Consider the following 23,953-nt stretch of genomic DNA (forward strand, 5'->3'; position numbering starts at 1 on the left):
ACAGAAAGCAAAACTTTGGGTGCATATATCATTTATATACTTATTATCCCTGATATCCTTAACACCAACTATTGAAATTTGGCTGTATATATTTTTTAAGAAAGATTTTGTTTATTTGGGAGAGAGAGAGAGTGCAAGTGAGAAGCAGAGGAAGAAGGACAAAGAGACTTTGCACTGATCATGTAGCCCGACGTGGGGCTCAATCCCATGACCCTGAGATCATGACCTGCGTCAAAATCAAGAGTCGGACACTCAATCAACTGAGTCATCCAGGCACCCTAAAATTTGGCTGTATATCTAATGCCTGTTTCTTCTGACCATATAATATGAAAATAGTTTCCTTTCCCCAACTGCAAGGTGATTTTTGATATAGAACAACTGATTATGTACTCTAGCTGTACACATCAGCATGTTGATTATGTGAAATCTCATAAGGAATTATAGTCAGTGCCAATCATTGTGTAAGTGAAGGTCAGGTTTTACATCTTCTATTGGTGTCATCAGCATTTTTAGGATAAATCTTTGAAGCCCACAAATTAATATTGGGATACATGTCAGCATTGAAGGCATCTGTGAGAAATTAAATGCCTATGGACTACAGAAGAGAGAGTATAGGGGAGAGAGAGAGAAAAAAAAAAAAGATACGAGAGTGCTCATGCACAGAATCGTGGGTTTAAACTACAAGGACTATGATCAGTCAGCTTTTTAAAAGTGCTAAGTGTGGCTCAGATATTAAAGTTAGTCCAAAATACTGCTTCCAGCCTCAGTTCCCTCCCATGTAAAATAGGAACGATCATAATATTTTTGGCCTCCTGGGGTTTTATCAGTTAGCTTTTGCTACAGTAATGTTGTATAATAAATAAGCACAAAGCCTCAGTGGCCTAGAAGATTTATAGTTCATGTGTCTGGAGTCACAGGGATGTTCCTGAGGCTGTTGGCTGATTTGACTGGACTTGATCACTAGTCTGGGTGTCAACTGGCTCGTGGCTAATCTCATATGGTCTCATCTGGGTTGACTGGGGTGACTAGAATGTGCCCCCCATGTCTTTTATCTGCCAGCTAGCTTTAGCATGGTCTCATGGTGATGACAGAGGAAACGACAGCAAGCAGAGACACAGAAGTGTTATTCAAGCCTCTGATTGCTTTGTACTCTGCTGGCCAAGGCAAGTCGGAAGGTGGAGCCCTAAGTCAGAATTGGAGGACATTACCTGCAAAGAACGTAGGGAGAGAAGAACTGGGGCCATAAATACAGTCAATCTACTGCAAGATAATGAGATTAAAATGAGATACTACTCTCAAGTACTTAGCACATGGCCATCATTTAATAAATGGTAGCGTTCTTACTACTTCCTATTTACATCACATCTAATGTCTATGAAGGTTTTACTTTTGTAGCTGGTTTGTGTGTGCTACTTTATGAACTTATAGGAATTCTTGCTTTGAAACCAAATGGAGATTCAGGTTCAGATTCTGACTATGAAAATTACTCTTAATATGACCTTACTGTCTGATGTGGTGGAGTGGAGCATTTCTTGGGACCCAGACAGACCCTGGCTAAAAACTTGGACCACTTTCTGTTATTTGATCTTGTATATTTACTTCTCTTCAGTCTCCTTAGGTATACTTATGATTTTAAGTTAAGGTTACTTACAGTTACAGTTAAGGTTACTCCTTAACTTATCTTGTGGGGTTTTGTGAGGATTAAATAAGAATAATATATTTTGTATCTTCTCAATATTTGTCACACAGTTACTGTTCAATACATGGTAGCTATTATTATTTATAACTATCGTAATCTTGGCAGAGAAATTAGGAAAGCAGTGACCGAAATTCTATCTAGATATAATAACTGATAACATATGGATTGTTTTGCCATAATTTTCTATGCATGTATTTCCAAAGTTGAAGTTAGATTACTTATCCTATTCTATAAACCATTTTCTTCACTTAGTATATAATATGACATCTTTCCACATGAACAAATACAGATCCAGAGCAACAATTTTAATAGATGTGTCATATCCACTGGGGAGATATAGTCTAATTTATTGATCCAATACCTTAGTTGAATCTTTAGATTGTTTCCAACTTTTCGCCATATGAATAACACTGCAATCAATACCTTTTTATACCTTACATCAACTTTAGGTTACATTTTTTGTTAAATTTTTGGAAATTAAATTGCTGGGCTAAAGGATATTCACTTAAACATTTCTTTATTGTTAAGAATGACATATAGAAAAGTATACAAAATTTACATGGACAACTTAGCTAGGTGGACATCATAAACATTGATGTAATCATCAGCCAGCTTATAAAACAACAGTACCAGCCCCCAGAAGCCTTCCTCTCGTGTCCCCCCTCAATCATCAACTTGCCTACTCCCCAAAGATAACTGCCATCTAGACTTTCAATGTTGTATTTTAGATTTGCCTGTTTTAGAATTTTATATAAATGGATCCGTAGGGGGCGCCTGGGTGGCTCAGTTAAAGCCTCTGCCTTCCGCTCAGGTCATGATTCCAGGGTCCTGGGATCGAGTCCCACATTGGGCTCTCTGCTCAGTGGGGAGCCTGCTTCTTCCTCTCTCTCTCTCTCTGCCTACTTGTGATCTCTGTCAAATAAATAAATAAAATCTTTAAAAAAAAAATGGATCTGTAGGTATGTATTCTTTTGTCTCTGTGTCTTAAAAATCAATGTGAGATTCAACCATATTGTTTAACATAGAAATAGTTCACTCATTTTCATTGTTGTCTGTTATTTCATTGTATAAGATTATACAATTATAAACAATTTTACTGTTATTAGACAATTTGGGTCATTCTTTGGGTCATTTTCATTTGGACTCTAAAGAGTAATGTTGCTATTATCGTGAAGTGTGCATGCTTTCTTGGTGTGTGTGTGCACATTTCTGTCGGGTACATACCTAGGAGTGCACTTGCTGACTTAGAAGGAATGTGTATGTTTGTCTTTAGTACATCATGCCCAATCTTCACAGATAGTTATTCTAATGGACATTCCCACCTGCGGTAGAGAAGAGTTCCTCTTTGTTTCGCATTCTCTTTAATGCTTGGCATTAAAAAAAATGTCTATCTTGGTGGGTGCATTGGTATTTTATCATGGCTTTATTTTGTATTTCTTCAATAACAATGATGTTGACATTGAATACCTCTTTATGTGTTTATTCTGGCATCTGGATATTCTGTCTTCAGATGTGCTTGTTCAAATCTCTTGTGTGCTTTTCTTCTGGCTATCTGCCTTTACAAAATCTGATTTGTAGAAGTTACTTTTGTATTCTGGGTAGGGCCCTTTGTTGAAATGTGTTGCAAATATACTTTCCCAGACTTTGGTTTGTTTTTATACTCTAGTGTAGTGTCTTTGCATGGCTCTAAGTTCTGAATTCAAAGATAGTCAACTGTATCAAGCCCATCTTTGCTCCTTTTGTAATTTATGTTTTTTGTTCTTTTTTTTTTATGTTGCTTTTATTTTTTTTTATTTTTTATTTTTTATAAACATATATTTTTATCCCCAGGGGTACAGGTCTGTGAATCACCAGGTTTACACACTTCACAGCACTCACCAAAGCACATACCCTCCCCAATGTCCATAATCCCACCCCCTTCTCCCTAACCCCCTCCCCCCAGCAACCCTCAGTTTGTTTTGTGAGATTAAGAGTCACTTATGGTTTGTCTCCCTCCCAATTCCATCTTCTTTCATTTATTCTTCTCGTACCCACTTAAGCCCCCATGTTGCATCACCACTTCCTCATATCAGGGAGATCATATGATAGTTGTCTTTCTCTGCTTGACTTATTTCGCTAAGCATGATACGCTCTAGTTCCATCCATGTTGTTGCAAATGGCAAGATTTCATTTCTTTTGATGGCTGCATAGTATTCCATTGTGTATATATACCACATCTTCATGATCCATTCATCTGTTGATGGACATCTAGGTTCTTTCCATAGTTTGGCTATTGTAGACATTGCTGCTATAAACATTCGGGTGCATGTGCCCCTTTGGATCACTACATTTGTATCTTTAGGGTAAATACCCAATAGTGCAATTGCTGGGTCATAGGGCAGTTCTATTTTTAACATTTTGAGGAACCTCCATGCTGTTTTCCAGAGTGCTTGCACCAGCTTGCATTCCCACCAACAGTGTAGGAGGGTTCCCCTTTCTCCGCATCCTCGCCAGCATCTGTCATTTCCTGACTTGTTGATTTTAGCCATTCTGACTGGTGTGAGGTGATATCTCATTGTGGTTTTGATTTGTATTTCCCTGATGCCGAGTGATATGGAGCACTTTTTCATGTGTCTGTTGGCCATCTGGATGTCTTCTTTGCAGAAATGTCTGTTCATGTCCTCTGCCCATTTCTTGATTGGATTATTTGTTCTTTGGGTGTTGAGTTTGCTAAGTTCTTTGTAGATTCTGGACACTAGTCCTTTATCTGATATGTCGTTTGCAAATATCTTCTCCCATTCTGTCAGTTGTCTTTTGATTTTGTTAACTGTTTCCTTTGCTGTGCAAAAGCTTTTGATCTTGATGAAATCCCAATAGTTCATTTTTTCCTTTGCTTCCCTTGCCTTTTGCGTTGTTCCTAGGAAGATGTTGCTGCGGCAGAGGTCGAAGAGGTTGCTGCCCGTGTTCTCCTCAAGGATTTTGATGGATTCCTTTCGCACATTGAGGTCCTTCATCCATTTTGAGTCGATTTTTGTGTGTGGTGTAAGGAAATGGTCCAATTTCATTTTTCTGCATGTGGCTGTCCAATTTTCCCAGCACCATTTATTGAAGAGGCTGTCTTTTTTCCATTGGACATTCTTTCCTGCTTTGTCGAAGATTAGTTGACCATAGATTTGAGGGTCTATTTCTGGGCTCTCTATTCTGTTCCATTGATCTATGTGTCTGTTTTTGTGCCAGTACCATGCTGTCTTGATGATGACAGCTTTGTAATAGAGCTTGAAATCCGGAATTGTGATGCCACCAACGTTGGCTTTCTTTTTCAATATCCCTTTGGCTATTCGAGGTCTTTTCTGGTTCCATATAAATTTTAGCATTATTTGTTCCATTTCTTTGAAAAAGATGGATGGTACTTTGATAGGAATTGCATTAAATGTGTAGATTGCTTTAGGTAGCATAGACATTTTCACAATATTTATTCTTCCAATCCAGGAGCATGGAACATTTTTCCATTTCTTTGTGTCTTCCTCAATTTCTTTCATGAGTACTTTATAGTTTTCTGAGTATAGATTCTGTGTCTCTTTGGTTAGGTTTATTCCTAGGTATCTTATGGTTTTGGATGCAATTGTAAATGGGATTGACTCCTTAATATCTCTTTCTTCTGTCTTGCTGTTGGTGTAGAGAAATGCAACTGATTTCTGTGCATTGATTTTATATCCTGACACTATACTGAATTCCTGTATAAGTTCTAGCAGTTTTGGAGTGGAGTCTTTTGGGTTTTCCACATAGAGTATCATATCATCTGCGAAGAGTGGTAATTTGACTTCTTCTTTGCCGATTTGGATGCCTTTAATTTCCTTTTGTTGTCTGATTGCTGAGGCTAGGACCTCTAGTACAATGTTGAATAGCAGTGGTGATAATGGACATCCCTGCCGTGTTCCTGACCTTAGCGGAAAAGCTTTCAGTTTTTCTCCATTGAGAATGATATTTGCGGTGGGTTTTTCATAGATGGCTTTGATGATATTGAGGTATGTGCCCTCTATCCCTACACTTTGAAGAGTTTTGATCAGGAAGGGATGCTGTACTTTGTCAAATGCTTTTTCAGCATCTATTGAGAGTATCATATGGTTCTTGTTCTTTCTTTTATTGATGTGTTTTATCACATTGACTGATTTGCGGATGTTGAACCAGCCTTGCAGCCCTGGAATAAATCCCACTTGGTCGTGGTGAATGATCTTTTTAATGTACTGTTGAATCCTATTGGCTAGTATTTTGTTGAGTATTTTCGCATCTGTGTTCATCAAGGATATCGGTCTATAGCTCTCTTTTTTGGTGGGATCCTTGTCTGGTTTTGGGATCAAGGTGATGCTGGCCTCATAAAATGAGTTTGGAAGTTTTCCTTCCATTTCTATTTTTTGGAACAGTTTCAGGAGAATAGGAATTAGTTCTTCTTTAAATGTTTGGTAGAATTCCCCCGGGAAGCCGTCTGGCCCTGGGCTTTTGTTTGTTTGGAGATTTTTAATGACTGTTTCAATCTCCTTACTGGTTATGGGTCTGTTCAGGCTTTCTATTTCTTCCTGGTTCAGTTGTGGTAGTTTATATGTTTCTAGGAATGCATCCATTTCTTCCAGATTGTCAAATTTATTGCCGTAGAGTTGCTCATAGTATGTTCTTATAATAGTTTGTATTTCTTTGGTGTTAGTTGTGATCTCTCCTCTTTCATTCATGATTTTATTTATTTGGGTCCTTTCTCTTTTTCTTTTTGATAAGTCGGGCCAGGGGTTTATCAATGTTATTAATTCTTTCAAAGAACCAGCTCCTAGTTTCGTTGATTTGTTCTATTGTTTTTTTTGGTTTCTATTTCATTGATTTTTCTGCTCTGATCTTTATGATTTCTCTTCTCCTGCTGGGCTTAGGGTTTCTTTCTTGTTCTTTCTCCAGCTCCTTTAGGTGTAGGGTTAGGTTGTGTACCTGAGACCTTTCTTGTTTCTTGAGAAAGGCTTGTACCGCTATATATTTTCCTCTCAGGACTGCCTTTGTTGTGTCCCACAGATTTTGAACCGTTGTATTTTCATTATCATTTGTTTCCATGATTTTTTTCAATTCTTCTTTAATTTCCCGGTTGACCCATTCATTCTTTAGAAGGATACTATTTAGTCTCCATGTATTTGGGCTCTTTCCAAACTTCCTTTTGTGGTTGAGTTCTAGCTTTAGAGCATTGTGGTCTGAAAATATGCAGGGAATGATCCCAATCTTTTGATACCGGTTGAGTCCTGATTTAGGACCGAGGATGTGATCTATTCTGGAGAATGTTCCATGTGTACTAGAGAAGAATGTGTATTCTGTTGCTTTGGGATGAAATATTCTGAATATATCCGTGATGTCCATCTGGTCCAGTGTGTCGTTTAAGGCCTTTATTTCCTTGCTGATCTTTTGCTTGGATGACCTGTCCATTTCAGTGAGGGGAGTGTTAAAGTCCCCTACTATTATTGTATTATTGTTGATGTGTTTCTTTGATTTTGTTATTAATTGGTTTATATAGTTGGCTGCTCCCACGTTGGGGGCATAGATATTTAAAATTGTTAAATCTTCTTGTTGAACAGACCCTTTGAGTATGATATAGTGTCCTTCCTCATCTCTTATTATAGTCTTTGGCTTAAAATCTAATTGATCTGATATAAGGATTGCCACTCCTGCTTTCTTCTGATGTCCATTAGCATGGTAAATTCTTTTCCACCCCCTCATTTTAAATCTGGAGGTGTCTTCGGGCTTAAAATGAGTTTCTTGGAGGCAACATATAGATGGGTTTTGTTTTTTTATCCATTCTGATACCCTGTGTCTTTTGACAGGGGCATTTAGCCCATTCACATTCAGGGTAACTATTGAGAGATATGAATTTAGTGCCATTGTATTGCCTGTAAGGTGACTGTTACTGTATATGGTCTCTGTTCCTTTCTGATCTACCACTTGTAGGCTCTCTCTTTGCTTAGAGGACCCCTTTCAATATTTCCTGTAGAGCTGGTTTGGTATTTGCGAATTCTTTCAGTTTTTGTTTGTCCTGGAAGCTTTTAATCTCTCCTTCTATTTTCAATGATAGCCTAGCTGGATATAGTATTCTTGGCTGCATGTTTTTCTCGTTTAGTGCTCTGAAAATATCATGCCAGCTCTTTCTGGCCTGCCAGGTCTCTGTGGATAAGTCAGCTGCCAATCTAATATTTTTACCATTGTATGTTACAGACCTCTTTTCCCAGGCTGCTTTCAGGATTTTCTCTTTGTCACTGAGACTTGTAAATTTTACTATTAGGTGACGGGGTGTGGGCCTATTCTTATTGATTTTGAGGGGCGTTCTCTGAACCTCCTGAATTTTGATGCTCATTCCTTTTGCCATATTGGGGAAATTCTCCCCAATAATTCTCTCCAGTATACCTTCTGCTCCCCTCTCTCTTTCTTCTTCTTCTGGATTCCCAATTATTCTAATGTTGTTTCGTCTTATGGTGTCACTTATTCTCGAATTCTCCCCTCGTGGTCCAGTAGCTGTTTGTCTCTCTTTTGCTCAGCTTCTTTATTCTCTGTCATTTGGTCTTCTATATCACTAATTCTTTCTTCTGCCTCATTTATCCTAGCAGTTAGAGCCTCCATTTTTGATTGCACCTCATTAATAGCTTTTTTTATTTCAACTTGGTTAGATTTTAGTTCTTTTATTTCTCCAGAAAGGGCTTTTATATCTTTCGAGAGGGTTTCTCTAATATCTTCCATGCCTTTTTCGAGCCCGGCTAGAACCTTGAGAATTGTCATTCTGAACTCTAGATCTGACATATTACCAATGTCTGTATTGATTAGGTCCCTAGCCTTTGGTACTGCCTCTTGTTCTTTTTTTTGTGTTGAATTTTTACGTCTTGTCATTTTGTCCAGATAAGAGTAAATGAAGGAGCAAGTAAAATACTAAAAGGGTGGCAACAACCCCAGGAAAATATGCTTTAACCAAATTAGAAGAGATCCAAAATCGTGAGTGGGGAGAAAGGGGATAAAAAGAGGTTCAAAAAGGAAGAAAGAAAAAAAAAAGAAAAAAGAAAAAGAAAAAAAAAGAAAAGAAAAGAATTTTTTAAAAAAGAAAACACTTAAGAAAAATGTAAAAAAGAAAAAATATATATATTAGATAAACTAGTAAAAAATCGTTAAAAAAGAAAAAGGTAACAGTTAAAAAAAATTTTACCCGAAGGCGAGAAGAAAAAAAAAAAACAATGAAAAAGAAAAAATTAAATTAACTGCAAGACTAAAAAAAATCACAGGAAAAAAGCCATGAGTTCCGTGCTTGGCTTTCTCCTCCTCTGGAATTCTGCTGCTCTCCTTGGTATTGAAACCGCACTCCTTGGTAGGTGAACTTGGTCTCGGCTGGATTTCTTGTTGATCTGGGGGAGGGGCCTGTTGTAGTGATTCTCAAGTGTCTTTGCCCCAGGCGGAATTACACCGCCCTTACCCGGGGCCGTGGTGAGTAACCGCTCGGGTTTGCTTTCAGGAGCTTTCGTTCCCTGAGCGCTTTCCGTAGAGTTCCAGAGGACGGGAATACAAATGGCGGCCTCCAGGTCTCGGCCGGAGGAGCTGAGAGCCCAGGGCCCCACTCCTCAGTGCGCCCTCAGAGAACAGCGCCCAGTTACTCCCGTCTGCCCGACCTCCGGCCGTGCTCCGAGCTCACCGAGCCTGCGACCGGTTCAAGGTAACACGGAGCTGTGAGCTTACTGTCGGCTCTGTCTCTGCAGCCGGCTTTCCCGTTCCAATACCCGCAAGCTCTGCGACACTCAGACACCCCCGATCCTTCTGTGACCCTGCGGGACCTGAGGCCACGCTGACCCCGCATGGGCTTCGCCCCGGTTTAGCCTCTGGAGCAATGTCCCTCAGCGGAACAGACTTTTAAAAGTCCTGATTTTGTGCGTGGTTGCTCCGCCGCTTGCCTGGAGCCGGCCCCTCCCCCCGGGGTCTATCTTCCCGTCGCTTTGGATTCACTTCTCCGCCGGTCCTACCTTTCAGAAAGTGGTTGATTTTCTGTTTCCAGAATTGCTGTTCTTCTTCTCTTCGATCTGCCGATGGATTTTCCGGTATTTGCAATCTTTAGATAAGCTATCTAGCTGATCTCCGGCTAGCTGAAGCAGTCTCAGCTTGCTACTTCTCCGCCATCTTGACTCCTCCTCGCTTTTATTTTTTTTAAAGTTTTTTGTGTTCTTTTTAAGAAAACTTTTCCTTACTTGGATAAGAAGAACTCCAAAACCCTCTTAAAAGTTTTTCTGTTGCTGTTTGTTTTGTCTTTCACATTTAGGCTTACCATCTATCTGGATTTGAATTTTACATAGAGTGAGGTAGGAGTTGAATTTTGTTGTTTTCATATGAACATTCCATTGTCATTCTTTGGTGACAGTGTTGTCCTTTCTCCATTGCTCTGCAGTGCTATTTTTATTATTATTTTTTTCCAAAGTTATTTATTTATTTATTTTTTAAATTTTAAGTAAACTCTACACCCAACCATGGGCCTTGAACTCACTACTCTGAGATCAAGAGTTGCATGTTCTACCAACTGAACCAGCCAGGTGCCCCAGTGTCACCTTTATTTTAAATCAGTGTTCTTGGGGCACCTGGGTGGCTCAGTGGGTTAAGCCTCTGCCTTCGGCTTAGGTCATGATCCCAGGTCCTGGGATTGAGCCCCGCATGGGGCTCTCTGCTCAGCAGGGAGCCTGCTTCCTCCTCTCTCTCTCTGCCTGCTTTTCTGCCTACTTGTGATCTCTCTCTGTCAAATAAATAAATAAATAAATCTTAAAAAAAAGTTTAAATCAGTGTTCTTATATGTGTGTATCTGTTTGTCCCACTAAGCTATTTATCTATAAACCTTAATCTCTAGAGGATATTAATTTTTTGAAAAGGCTTTTGCCATTAAGTTGAAGGAGGTTATTTGTTTGCTACCTTTATAAAAATGTAATAAGTTCCTTGAAGTTACTTTCCTACAGACAGGCTGATTCTGAGATTCCTAGTTGTCCCAGCTATAGGAGAAATTGCAGAAACAAAGGCAGTCATTAAGAATTCAGGATTTCGGGGCGCCTGGGTGGCTCAGTGGGATAAGCCGCTGCCTTCGGCTCAGGTCATGATCTCAGGGTCCTGGGATCGAGTCCCACATCGGGCTCTCTGCTCAGCGGGGAGCCTGCTTCCTCCTCTCTCTCTCTCTGCCTGCCTCTCTGCCTGCTTGTGATTTCTCTCTGTCAAATAAATAAATAAAATCTTAAAAAAAAAAAAAAAGAATTCAGGATCTTTTTTTGTCAGCTCTTCTTCCTCCATCCCTGGTTCTCTCAAACATCTCTCTTGTTTCTGGGAATCTACCTTCTGTCTTTCCTGTTTCTACACTCCTCCCTCTCAATTGAATTCAGAAAACTGCAGAGACAAACAAAAGTATTGATAACACAACCCTTTCCAGGGCCACTGGCATTTCAAATGGTCTCCTTAGAACAAGATGGTTCCCAAACCAAGAGGGATGGTTCTTTCATGATAGGATGTTGGCATTCTACAGAGGGCTGATGTGTTCATTTGTAATAGGGCAAAGCAGGACTTGGTGACATCTCATTCTGCAGTCTACAGAAGTCACCTAATTAATGTGTGGGAAACGGGAATAATTAATATCAGGCGATATATTTCTATTTTTTTTTTTTGGTGGGGAGGGGAGGCTTTTTAGTGACCTTTAAATTTTACCAAATGCATAATTGTTTATTCAGCTTCCTGCAAAGATGAGCTCTTCTCTTAATTAATTGTTATGGAATTGCATGATTTAATTAATTGTTATGGAATTGCAGTCCTTCCTTTAAAACTCTTTTAAGCAAAAGCTCTTCAGAAAGACTTGAAGGTGGACCTTCCTTCCCCAAAACGTTACTTGTCTTCACCTGGTTCCTTTAATGAAATGGTTAGCCTACAGGCTTCCCCCTGCCAGCTGTGGCTCCAAGGCAATGCTTCAGTTGCTTGGGTCATTTCCTACTAAGGAATTTTTCTTAGGAAGACTGTGCCCCTTTCTTTAGTTTGGAGCCCCGTCCCGACAGGGGTCAGCTGACTGAGATGTAGTGCAAGGCTTGTACCCCATTACCTCTAGATTCCATTTGGTTGGATCAAACTGGATAAGATTCAGTTCAGTTTGATTCAGTTCTCTCTCTTCTGAGCACCTACAGTATGCTGAGTACTGAGGTATGCAGTAAGAATACAGAGGTGAATCAGATAAAGCAGGGTACTTGCCCTCATGGTGCTTATATTCTAGCAGAAGGCTGGACATAAAACAAGTAATGGCAATCATGAGGGGAGTTTTGGATGACACCCAACTACTCACATACTCACTACATCCAGGAGAGAAGGCAAGGCCTTCTGACTTCACTTCGGATCAAGTTACCTAAAATTCAGGCAACCATGGCTCTTTTTCTCTGCCTAACCCACAATGTTAAATGTTAATTACATTTAACAAATATTTGTTGGGCAGCTAATTGATAAGAGGAATGGTGGTGCATGCTAGGGAAACAGGGCTTAGGGGAGAGGAGGAGCAGAGCCCAAAGACGAGTAGAATGTGATTCCTGTTCTCAAAGGGCTTGGGATTTGGGGGTGGGTATGGGTAATAGGTACAAACACAAAGACAAGGTAAAATGTACCCTAAGAAAGGCAAGTGTGACAAGTAAATGACTTTGAACTCAGGTGAAGGAGATATAATTTGGGGTGGTGGTGGTGAGTGGCATTGTGAAAGGCTCAATAAGGAAGGGATATTTATGGTGATTTTTAATGGGATGGTCTTTTAAGGTTCCCAGCCCCAATTCCAACATGGGCAAGAGAGGGGCACTGGAGCTCCCCCACATACAATACCAAATACAAGACCTCAGAAGGCAGTAGAGTCTCTGAGCATTCAACTCAATTCTGGTGCTATCTATCCCAAGATGGCTTCAGATTCCACAGGTTAAGGACTCAGTCATACAAGACTGCCTTCCACCCTCCACGTCAGACACCAGTTGCAAGCCCCAGGCTGTTACCTGGGCTTCTGACCCATTACGGATTGGAGATTCCAATGACCCTCCTCCTTAGGTTTGATTAATATGCTAGAGCATCTCATAGAAATCAGGGCAATAGTTAAAATTTACCAGTTTATTGAAGGATACAATAGGGGTATGATTCAACAGTCAGATGAAGAGGTACATTGGGCCAGGTGCAGGGAAAGGGGGTGAAGCGTCCAGGGGCACCGTTCTCCCCATGCCTCCAAGTGTTCACCATCCTGGAAACTCTCTGAACCAGGTCCTTTTGGGTTTTGATGGAGGCTCCATTACAGTCATGATGGGCTTAGTCACTGGCCATTCAGTGATTCAACCTCCAACCTCTATCTTCATAGGTAGAAAGTAGGACTGAAACTTCAAACCCTCAAATAACCTGGTCAATTCTCCTGGCAACCAGCCCCCCATTCTTAGATTATCTAAGGGCTTTCCAAAATCTATCTCATTAACATAGCAAAAGACATAATTATCACCCTTGTCACAGGAATTTCTAAGGGTTTTGGGAACTGTGAGCCAGAAACTGGAGGAGGATCAAGTACACATCAGAAGTATAAATTTTGGTCATTTAGATTTCTTATAAATCACAGTGCCACAGATGGCAGGGTTTTAACCAGAAATTATGGGGAAAGGCTTCTGGGTGGAAGGCGTGGCATGAGAAAAGATGCAGAAGCAGGAGGCTCTAGCTACAGGAGAATGGTGGGAAAGAAGGGGCTGGAAAGATAGGTGGGAAGACCACAACATGAAAGGCTCTATGTGAAAAAGAGGAAACGAGTGTGCATATAATTTGACTGGCAATTGCTATGGAGGGAGAAGGTGCATTATTGGAGCTCTGCGTCTTTGAGACATTTTTCTGGCCATGGCAGTGGGACAGAGGGTTGACAGAAAGGGTGGCAGCGAGGGTATTGAGATAATCATTTGGAGGTGATTGAAATAGGTGTTACACAAGAGCCTATGAATGTTAGAAGTGAGACCAAGAAACTGAAGGGACCTCATCAAAAATGAGTTTTTTTTTTCTTTTTTCCTTTTGTTCCCTTTTTTTTCCCTTTGCTCCTTTTCCAGCTCCTATTCTTGCTAGGACTTGCACCCTCAACCCACTCTACACAAGCCTTGTAATGCAAACAGAATATGTCCTTCATGTAAGGGATGAAAAGGTAATGATAACTTTGGTGTCTTCCAGCATAATAGATAACATCTAAGGACTGGCCAGGCAGGGCTGTCATAAGGGTTCTCCGAGACCACTGACTCCAAACATCTTGATGCCAAGACCCCTGGCTTCAGGAAATAAGAGACTTTTGAAGGACCTGAGCCCTGTCCTTGTTTTGACCAGTTCCTGGATGCCCAAGAGGTCAGTAGACCACAGTTGCCAATAAAAACACCAGGCCCCAAGCAAAGACGAGACTCATGCTCTTTTTCCTTTCAGAGTCTCCCGGATGCTCTATCCATCTCTCTTTTTCTCTCTGTCTTCAATAACTGCTTTCACTTCCTGCTGGTTCACGTTTGATTTCCATCCTGCTTGAAGCCAAGGACCCTCTTCGCAAGTCCTGTGGGATCCCCTCTGGGTCCTTGGACCCAGCCTGTCTGTATCTGAAGGGGTCTCAGGGGAGGAACATTGGGAACATAGAGGTACAGAACTGATCTATAGAATGACCCTTCGCTCTCATTATCAGAGATGATTCTAAGATTTTGAACTTCGGTACCTAGGAGAAAGACGGTATCTATAGCAGGCAGTTCTCATTTGTGTGTTTGGATTTTCCTGTGTCCACTGTGTGGGGGTTTATGGTTCCTATCTTCCAAAGAGGAGAAGAGGAGGCTAGAAGGGGCCAGGCCTCTTAAGAGCTCCAAGTACCTAGGTGTAGGCACTCGACACAGGTTTAGCCAGTTCATCTGTTGGGACACTGAATCTGGGTAGGTGACATGAGGACCCAGTGACACACCTCCCATGAAAATAAAAGCACATGAAAATAAAAGCAAAGCATTTGATGCCCTTGCCTCTACCCTGCCCAGTCACACTGAGGCTCCTCCCCATCTTGACTATAACCCCCTGCTACACTGACTACACAGGCCTGGGATATATCCTTGTCTGCTCTCAGCTGTTTTCCCTGAACGGACATTACACCTTCCATATTGATCCACTGTGGGGTGCTGAACAATTCTGCCCAGTGGCCACCAGCAGCCCAGACCAGGGTTGGTCTCTCCCAACTTTAAATGAGTTCAAGAGGCTAGAGATAGTAACTCACCATTTTCAGTGTATGTTTCTTAGCTGCGAACACATTTTTAGGGGGAAATGGAACCTGTGAATGTGAACTTTTAGCCTTCTGGTTGCTGAATGAGTAAGCGAATGCACTATTTGCATGTCATCCATTTCTTATATAAATACGTGTCCTGGCTGGAGAACGAGACCGTGTGTGCCTGACTTCCATTACTAACAGTTGGCGGCCAGGCAGGGGGATGGGGACGGCTTCCCAGAAAGAGCTTAAGCGGGGTTCCTCGATCAGGGTTGGAGTCCCATCATTATCACTATGTAGAGGGGTGGTCGTGAACGTGAGCTCTTTATTTGTCTTCTCATTGATTAGAAAATCATTTGGGCAGGCTTTAGGGGCACCTGGGTGGCTCAGTGGGTTAAATCCTCTGCCTTCGGCTCAGGTCATGATCCCAGGGTCCTGGGATGGAGCCCCACATCGGTCTCTCTGCTCAGCAGGGAGCCTGCGTCCTCCTCTCTCTGCCTCCCTCTCTGTCTACTTGTGATCTCTGTCTGTCCAATGAATAAATAAAATACTTTAAACAAATAAAAAAATTAAAATCATTTGGGCAGGCTTTAAAGGCCACACTAGCTGCTTTTACTTCCCAAACGTTCCCACCTGTCCTTGGATGCAGTCTAAACGCACTTGCGCCGTGAGCGCCGCTCTCCTCGCGCAGCGCACACAAATATCCTTGTAACTGGAGAATTCCCCGCTTCCTCTCCTTCCTTCCTGCCCCCGGCTCGGTCAGAGCGCCAAAGAGACCGTACAGGACAGAGGGCTGGGATGAAGTGAGCTGGGGTGAACCTCCTCGGCGTTCTGCATTTAACTAAGGAGCTTTTTCCATTTCTCTGCCTGGAGGATTAATGAAGGTGATTCTTTCTGTCTTTAGAACTGGGAAAATTTGGATAATTGCTGCATGGATTTCAAAATTTGAACCTCCTCTGGTGTCAGGGTGACTGAATAAAAATGACCTAGGAGGCTGGTTAAAAATAGAGCTTCTGGAAGCACCTGGGCAGCTCAGTCAGTGGAACCTCTGACCTTTTTTTTTTTTTTTTGACTCTTGATTTCAGCTCCTGAGACGGGCTCTGTGCTCATCAGGGAGACTGCCTGAGATTCTCTCTCTTCCTCTGCCTCTTCCCAACTCCGTGCACGTGCACTGTCTCTCAATAAATAAATAAAATGCCCCCAAATGTATATAGCTTCTGAGGTTTGGACTGGAATCCAGGCATGGGTATTTTTAAAAAGATTTTATTTATTTATTTATTTGGGAGAGAATGAGAGAGAGAGAGAGAGAAAGCATGAGAGGGTCAGAGGGAGAAACACTCCCTGCTGAGCGGAAGGCAGTCACTTAACCGAGTCACCCAGGTGCCCCAAGCTATGGGTATTTTAAAGAAAGGTTTGTGCTCTAATTCTAAAGCACAGCCAGGCTTGGACGCCTCAGAGTTCTAAAGTTGGCTTCCTGAATCTCGCAAAATTATTGAACCTTATTTGAATGAGTGATAATTAACCACATCGTTTGTTTGCTAATATTGTTCTTTGGTATGTCTTTTCTGTCTTTGAGCTTGTATGATTGAGGGCAGCAGCTATTCTTAGTTATCTTTATAACTTCAATAACATCCAGTAGGTATTAATAAGTTATCATTGAATTAAACCCGAAACATCGTGCACATGCATTCAGTTTATACGAAGGCGACAGTGGGTTGTTTTACACTGACAGGAGCTTCCTGGCTTACTTATTCCCGTTTTTTATTCTTTCGGTAGGGCTTCTTCTCCCTTCTCTTGCTTTTGCCTCTTGCCTTTTTTCCTCTGCTACTCCGCGTCCTATTTCCTGTTGTGGAGAATTAGGACAGACAGTACCAGGCACCAGAAGAAGCTCTTCTTGGTGTGATTGGCTGGTTGGTTATCGCAGCCAAGGAGGATTAGAAAACTATGTGTCTGGACTCTCAGTCCGAAGTCCTTTTCACTAAGCCAACAATTCTGCCTCTCTTCCATCCCGTGAATAAGAGAAAGTTTTCTTTTGTTTCCTTCTCAAAAACACAGCCCTTTTGCAAACACCCACACTTCCAATGGAGACGGTCCTTTGAGCCCTTGGGGTCTTGCCTTGCGGAACGACTGCAGTTGCGGAGATAAAGGCAATGAAACAAATGCTATCAAGGCTTTCTCTAAGCCCCTAGTAAACGGATTTACATGCCACGCTGCGGAACAAACTGAAACAGTAATTGACCCCGCCGACCGCCCATGATTATTCAAGGTGCAGTAATCTCAAGGGGCCTCATTCATCTCTTTGCTGGAGTCTTAGCTGACTGCAGAATAATTACAGGGAATTCCAGTTAAGACTTAGAAAGATTTGTCACTGGCCGGTGGGTACCACTGGCTTAGTAAAACTCAACATACTTATAATTAGTATAAGCCAGCTACAAGTAACCTCTTGTTAAAATGCAAATTATTAGAACATCTATTACCAAATAAGAAAAGTTTTTTTTTTTTTTTTTAATATTAAGGATTCCAGGCACAGGAATGTGTGGTGAACTTGAAAAGCTTGATGCCAATTAAGTGCTTCACTGAATTAAAATGAATTGATGTTATTAATAAAGACTCAAATGATATACCCTGCCAGCCCAACCTTTTACCACCTCGCATTTTATTAGAAATGAACTTTTCAATTAAGATCTGTCTTCCCACACTTACCAAATTGAGTTTTCCAGACTTCTGCTTTAGTCCCAGAAGCTGAAGGAGCATGGTAGGGGCTAGGTTGGGAGTAGGTGGTGGGTCCTGCCCAATTTGCCATGACAGCTTGCCAGTCTCTGACACCATATTTCAACTTCTTTCAGAGTAATGTCCCTTGTCTAGGTCCCTGACACTGAATAATTTATTGAATAAAATAGTGCAGTTTCAAGGAAAGTGAATGAAGATGTTTACACTTGGTGGCAGCTCTCTAAAATAATATTTGCAGCAAAAATTAAGATGAACCCTTCTTAATTTGGGGAAAAAGAGAAGGAATAGATAGGAAGAAGAGTGTTTAAAGACCTCTGATTATTCTCGACTTAGTTTGTCCTGTGAAGAGCTTTTCCGTGCGAATGAGAAAACATTCAATTTGAAATTTCCCCCCTAGAAACTAGGTTGATTTGCCAATGTTTGACCCATTAATTATTTTATAAGTAAATAGAGATATAATTTAAGGCACGAGTCAGCACTTCTCAAGAATCAGTAGTATGTTTATTCTGATTTGGTGGTCTCTTGAAAGTGACGTAATTATTTCAGAGGCGCTTTTCCACCTTCACCTCCTTTTTTCTTTAGCTGGGATTCACCTATCTTGCCACATTACTCAGAATTGGAAAGAAATGCAGAGTTGGTTGTTTCCACCAGTTTATGTAATCACTTCCCTCCCTCTGGCCAGTATTGGCTGGACAAAACTTGTGGGTTTTGGGGGGTGAGGTGGATTTCTTTGGATCTCATTTTTTATTACGTGTGCTTTTCATCTCGCTGCCAGTTTTTCAATATGATGTCTGTTTCTAGTCAGTGGTGGCCGTGTGGTGCCTGAGTTCCTTGTTTGCCTCACTCGCTGCTGTCTGCCTGGTGCTGGGAGAAAGCAGAGCCAGGTACCCAGGGACTACATACAGCCCAGGCCCCTCCCATCTCAGCAGCTCGGTTCTCTGACTCTCCAGTTCCCTGCGCCGAGCCTACACCATCCCCTCAACTGTCATCCCCCACATTGTCCACACCCGTCCTCACTTCTGGGTTGTGTTCACACTGTTCTCCCCACTGAACCTGCTTCCCTCCTTTTCTCTTTCAACCAAATACTACCCATTCTACCAGATGGGAGATCCATGTCCTCCATGATGGTTTCCACTGGTCCACAAAGTCCTGGTTTCCATAGTCTCTCTGTATCTTGCCATCATGTGCTGTCACATCATGTACTGCCATAGGGTCTGGTTTAATTCTTTCAGGGTTTCGTAAGAGATGGAACTTGTCCTCGTGGATTTAGGCGTAGGTGAGTAGTGTATGTCCTGTCCCTGAAACTTGTATGGCAAGTGTCCTTCAAACACAGGGCACAGCTCAGAGGCCTAGATTAGATGTCCAGTCAATGCTCACTGCTCACTGTCAGTCCTCTTTCTTCACCTCGGCCGTGTGTGACACCAGCCTCACTTGGAATGCTACCTCTGTGGCATTCTTGGTCATTACTTTAGGGCAGGTCAAAACATGGCTGACATTCCCTCCTTCAGATTTCCTTACCTTCCTCTCATCTTTCAAGACAGTTCAGCAGCATCTATAGAGAGGTTACATTCTTAATGGTTGGCTGTTTCTTGGTGGCCTGTATCCTAACCCACCTCATTTCTTCTTTCTGCCTCAGGTTGCTTTTGCCTTTTCCTCTCTCTTTCCAACCATAATATACCATGAATTTTTTTTTTTTAAAAGGTCCATTTTGAATTTGGTCTGAGCCTCCTATACATGAGAATAGACCCTTTCTATTTAAAAAAAAAAAAGAAGCTTTTATAATTTGTACTTTTCCCTGTCAGACTGACCTTTTCTGCACTTAGTTCAAATTACTGAGCGTTTATTGTATTGAGCTACTCTTTCACCCTTAAATTTCAAAAATGCCTTTTTCTGTCAAATCTTATTTAGGAGGGTTAACCGAGGAATATGACTGTATGTAGAGTGTTGACATCCCACAGGCTCCTTGAAATAGATGACCTTGGTTTTGGGCACTGAGATAATTAGCAAAAGAAAATTGACAGAAACCAACTGCTTCCAAGATAGCACAGGGTCACAATCAAAGGAAGGGCAGCAGAAATTGAACGGACAAGCCAATCAAAAACAAAAGCTTACCAAGGGACTTGGATTTTTAAAGAAAATCTTTGGAGTGCCTGTTATTCATTCAACAGTAATTCTGCAGCATGTATTGAGCAACTACTATATTATCTACATTGTTCTGGAGACTGGTATTAATAGAGAAATGAGACCGGGTGAATGACTTGCTTACAGACTAGCTAGGTGGGAGTCAGGGCAGTGACAACAGTAGAACACGTAAAAAATGTACTTTTCTGGGGAGAAAAGGTGGTAAATTTAGTTTGGGATTCAAAGTACCTAAAGTATACCTAACTGGGACTGCCAATAGGGGTTGATTTCTTCACTCTGGAGATGTTGGAGCTGGCATTGCATGAGTAGCCATTAGTGATATTGCAGAAGGGGTGGCTTTTTGGACTAGATGAGCTCACAGAGTGGATGAGGGCTACCATATTGATGCTTACAATTGCTCAGTGTGATGCCTTCTCTTTAATAGTACTCATGGAGGGGAGTGAGGGATTCTGTGAGCTGCTCAACCCTTGGCCATACGACCTTCCTATCAGAAGCAGAAATCACAAAGGAGATGTCTCCTTTCTGTAATCAAGGTTACAAAAGCAATTAAAATGTTCCATGGCTTATTTCCTGCCTTTCTAGACTGCTTTATAGAATGACATCTGGAGTGGCCTTCAACCTGGAAGCCCTGGTCCTAATGGAAAGAAAGGGGAATGTTTATTTCTTAGGAAGTGAACATGTACTGCTCTTTTTTTTTTTTTTTAAATTAAAGCTATTGGGGGAAAACAGGTTCACCCTATCAGTAAATTTGAAACAATAACTTTTTCCCTTGTTACCAAAATACAAACTCATCACAGAGAGTTCAGACAATATAGATAAGGGAAATAATGCAGTAAAAATCCTGCGTCCTGACATAACCACTGCTAACAACATCTTTGCCTTCTGATCTTTTCCTTTTAATGAACATATTGATATATATTCCATAAATAGTGGGTTCATACTGTGTAGTATATACTATTATATAATCTGCTTTTTTTACTTAACAGTTGTACTCAGTATGTTTTATCAGTTTAGAGGTATAAAAAGAGTTCATATTACTTCTAAGATTCTAGTCAAATTAACCTGTGGCTCCAACATACAGAATATCTTTCTTTCATTTCTCTCTTTTTCTTTCTCATCTCAGAGTTTGATGAAGTTAAAAAACCCAAGGGTATTTGCTTAACTCTTGGACTCAGTCTTGGTCACTGTCTTGCCTTGGAAAAAGACTGGAAAATCTGTGTATTCAAGTTCCATTCTCTTGACGGTGGCTGTTCTTTTATTTTTAATTCCAGTAGAGTAAACTATTACAGTATTATATTAGTTTCAGGTATACAATATAGTGATTCAACAATTATGTATATTACTCAGTGCTCATCAGGATAAGTGTACTCTTAATCTCCTTCTCCTATTTCACCCATCCCCTAACCCACCTCCTCTCCGGTAGCCATCGGTTTGTTCTGTATAGTTAAGAGTCTGATTTTTTGTGTCTTTTTTCTTTTGTTCATCTGTTTTGTTTCTTAAATTCCACATATGAGTGAAGGAATATGGTATATTTCTTTCTCTTGATGCCACATGATAGTGCTTCAATGTTGGACCTGACCACTACCGAAAGGTCTGTTGCCATTGTCACTGTGGTCCAACAGCCTGGGATAGTGACTGGCCACTTTAGAAAGGGATTTTTGGAATGATGTACATGTTAGCTCAGGAACAGCTTTTCAGCATACTCTTGGAGGGGGAAGGGAAGTTACCTTTTCTCCATTATCACCTAATACACTCAGCTGGGTTGTTCTACCTGCTTGGGCTCCTACAAACACACAGTCACCCAGTTGCAGGTTGGGTTCTTTAGAAATAGACACTAAGATGGAATTTGGGATGTAAGATGTCTATTGGGGATTGGCACCTGAAGAAGGAAAGGGGAAGAAGCAGGATTGGGCAGAGGGAGAAACTGAACTAGGGTGCAGGTCTGACAAAGCCTCAGCTCCTCCCCTGGGGAGCTCTGGAATGAGTACTGCCTATCAAGGTTGTTCTGTGTTGGGCTGAAATGGTTGTGCCTCTGTACCTCTGTCTCACTCAGTCACTGGAGGAGGACATGACCTTGGCCAGGTCAGGCCAGTTCTTTCTGTAGCTGAGGCACACCGGAAAGATCCTTGCTGTCCCTGAAGTTGGGCAGCAAGTCCTTCCCTGAAGAGGGATCTGCTTGGTGCCTCTCTGATCTGCCACATTCCATGGTCTCTCTGGCTCCACTTCTTCATATATTTTGTGGAAACAGCTCTCCCCGGATACCAGCAGGACTCCCCTTATGAAACAAAACTTAGAAGAGGGAGGTTAGTAGGATGAGCTGTAGCTTTTGCTGCTGCAGTTGGTCTTGGGGCTGCAGTTGATTTTAGTTTCTCTTCTACTGTCCATTGCAGATTTATCTCACCTTCATTGACCAGATCTGCTAGGCTCAGCGGCTTGAGCAGTGGCTTGAAACTGACTCTCAGGGGTCTGAGACCTAGGGTAAGTACAGCCTCCTCAGGCAGGGGTTGTATCTGTTCATTTATGGTCATAATTGGGGAAGGGAGGACCAAGAGGTGTCCAAATGAATTACCTGAATGCCACCCATATTCCTCCTTACCTCTGTTTTGTAACAATAGTGCTACCTTATTCTCATGATTGGGGATAATTACTTGGTTAAGATGGAGACTCCTCTTTCTGCCTGTACCCAAAGGCAGCAGCTTATAGTTAGCTCAGTGTGGATTTTGCTAGTTCTCTGGTAGACGTTTCTTCTCTGGGGCCCAGATCTTAATTCTTGTGGGGGCACAAAGTTGTGGGGATAGGAAACACAAATTTTTTAATTCAGTCATTGGGAGAAATGGTAAGTGGAGTTATTTTTACTTCAATCTTTTGGTTCCCAGACCTATGTATTTTTTCTACAGTGAACAGTGTGGTGTCATGATATTTCATTTAATGTCTATACTGTGTCGTAGAGGATGGCATCTCATTCTGTCAGAGTATTGCTTCTGAGATAATACTTTCTCTGTGACTTTTATGGGCTTATCCAACACTCTATCAGGACTGAAGCTCTGGGTATTGTGGAATAGGATATGATCAATGGATTTTGTGATCATGGACCTACTCCTAGTCCTGGCACAGAAGAAGTGTCTCACCATGAAATACCAAGTGACTGTGTGTTTGGATTTACCAATCATGAGTTAGGTTCCATCAGATCTACCAACACGTATGACCAGGTAGGCCTAGCTATCTATTGTATTATAAAAGTGGTTCATCTGGGAATGAGCATCAAGAGGTTTTCCATTTCTTCCAGGCTCCTGTAGCATGCCAGAAGTTGTTTTCCAAATAGCATCTTATTCTCTAGTGCAGATAGCATGGCCTTGCTCTAGAATCCCAGACCATGGTACCCACCACTGTTTTAAGAGCACTCCCTTCCCAATTCATATCCCAAGTCTAATCTCACCAGTAACCTCTAGTTCAAATGATATAACCTTGCTTTAGAATCTGAGGGCCCCACACTGTGATTCTCCAACTGGAGCTTGCCACAAACTCCAACAAGAATTTTTTTTCACCTACCACTGCTACCTGTGTTATCGAGGGGTCTCGATATTGCCTAAGTGGCAGGGCTGTTTCACTGCAGCTTAGACCTGCTGAACTCTTTCCTGCTCCGGGCTTTATGGAAAGCTGGCTGCTCCTTGGTCACTGGATGTACAGATGAGAACAGTAGTCCTCCCCCTCCCCCGCCCACCCTTCCCCTTCTCCCTCTCCGCCCCCTCCCTCCCCTCTTTCCTCTCCTCCCCCTCCTCTTCCACCTCTGCTGCCCCTTTTTTTGTGGTATGAAGTACAAGAGGCAATACTTTTTAAAAAATCAATTATTAGGATGTCCGGTATGGTCCTGGTCCCTAGAGCCTAAAATTTTTACCAAAGTGGTGGCTCTATTTTATAAATCACTTTATGAATCTTCATAGGGTTAATCTCCCACCCTCTGAAGTGTGTGTGTCTTATGAAGTCTAAGTGGGTGATAGCTACTGCTTGTGTATCTAGTACAATCAGCATGATATTATCAATGTGGTGGATCAGTATTGTATTGGATGTTCAGATGATTCAGATCTTTTTTTTTTTTTTTTTTAAAGATTTATTTATTTATTTATTTATTTGAC

General features: G+C 41.5%; 1 long non-coding RNA gene across 1 annotated transcript in view; it reads left to right on the top strand.

The window, feature by feature from the left end:
* LOC106005642 overlaps window positions 1-22,292 on the top strand; it is an 80,926-nt gene extending 58,634 nt beyond the window's left edge. Inside the window, exon 3 of the long non-coding RNA XR_001179145.2 lies at window positions 22,211-22,292. This is a non-coding gene — a long non-coding RNA (uncharacterized LOC106005642). The remainder of the gene's footprint in view (window positions 1-22,210) is intronic.
* Window positions 22,293-23,953: the final 1,661 nt, after the last annotated feature.

This window comes from Mustela putorius, unplaced genomic scaffold (genome assembly GCF_011764305.1).
Source record: "Mustela putorius furo isolate JIRA1106 unplaced genomic scaffold, ASM1176430v1.1 tig00003898_pilon_pilon_pilon, whole genome shotgun sequence".
NCBI classification, from domain to species: domain Eukaryota; kingdom Metazoa; phylum Chordata; class Mammalia; order Carnivora; family Mustelidae; genus Mustela; species Mustela putorius.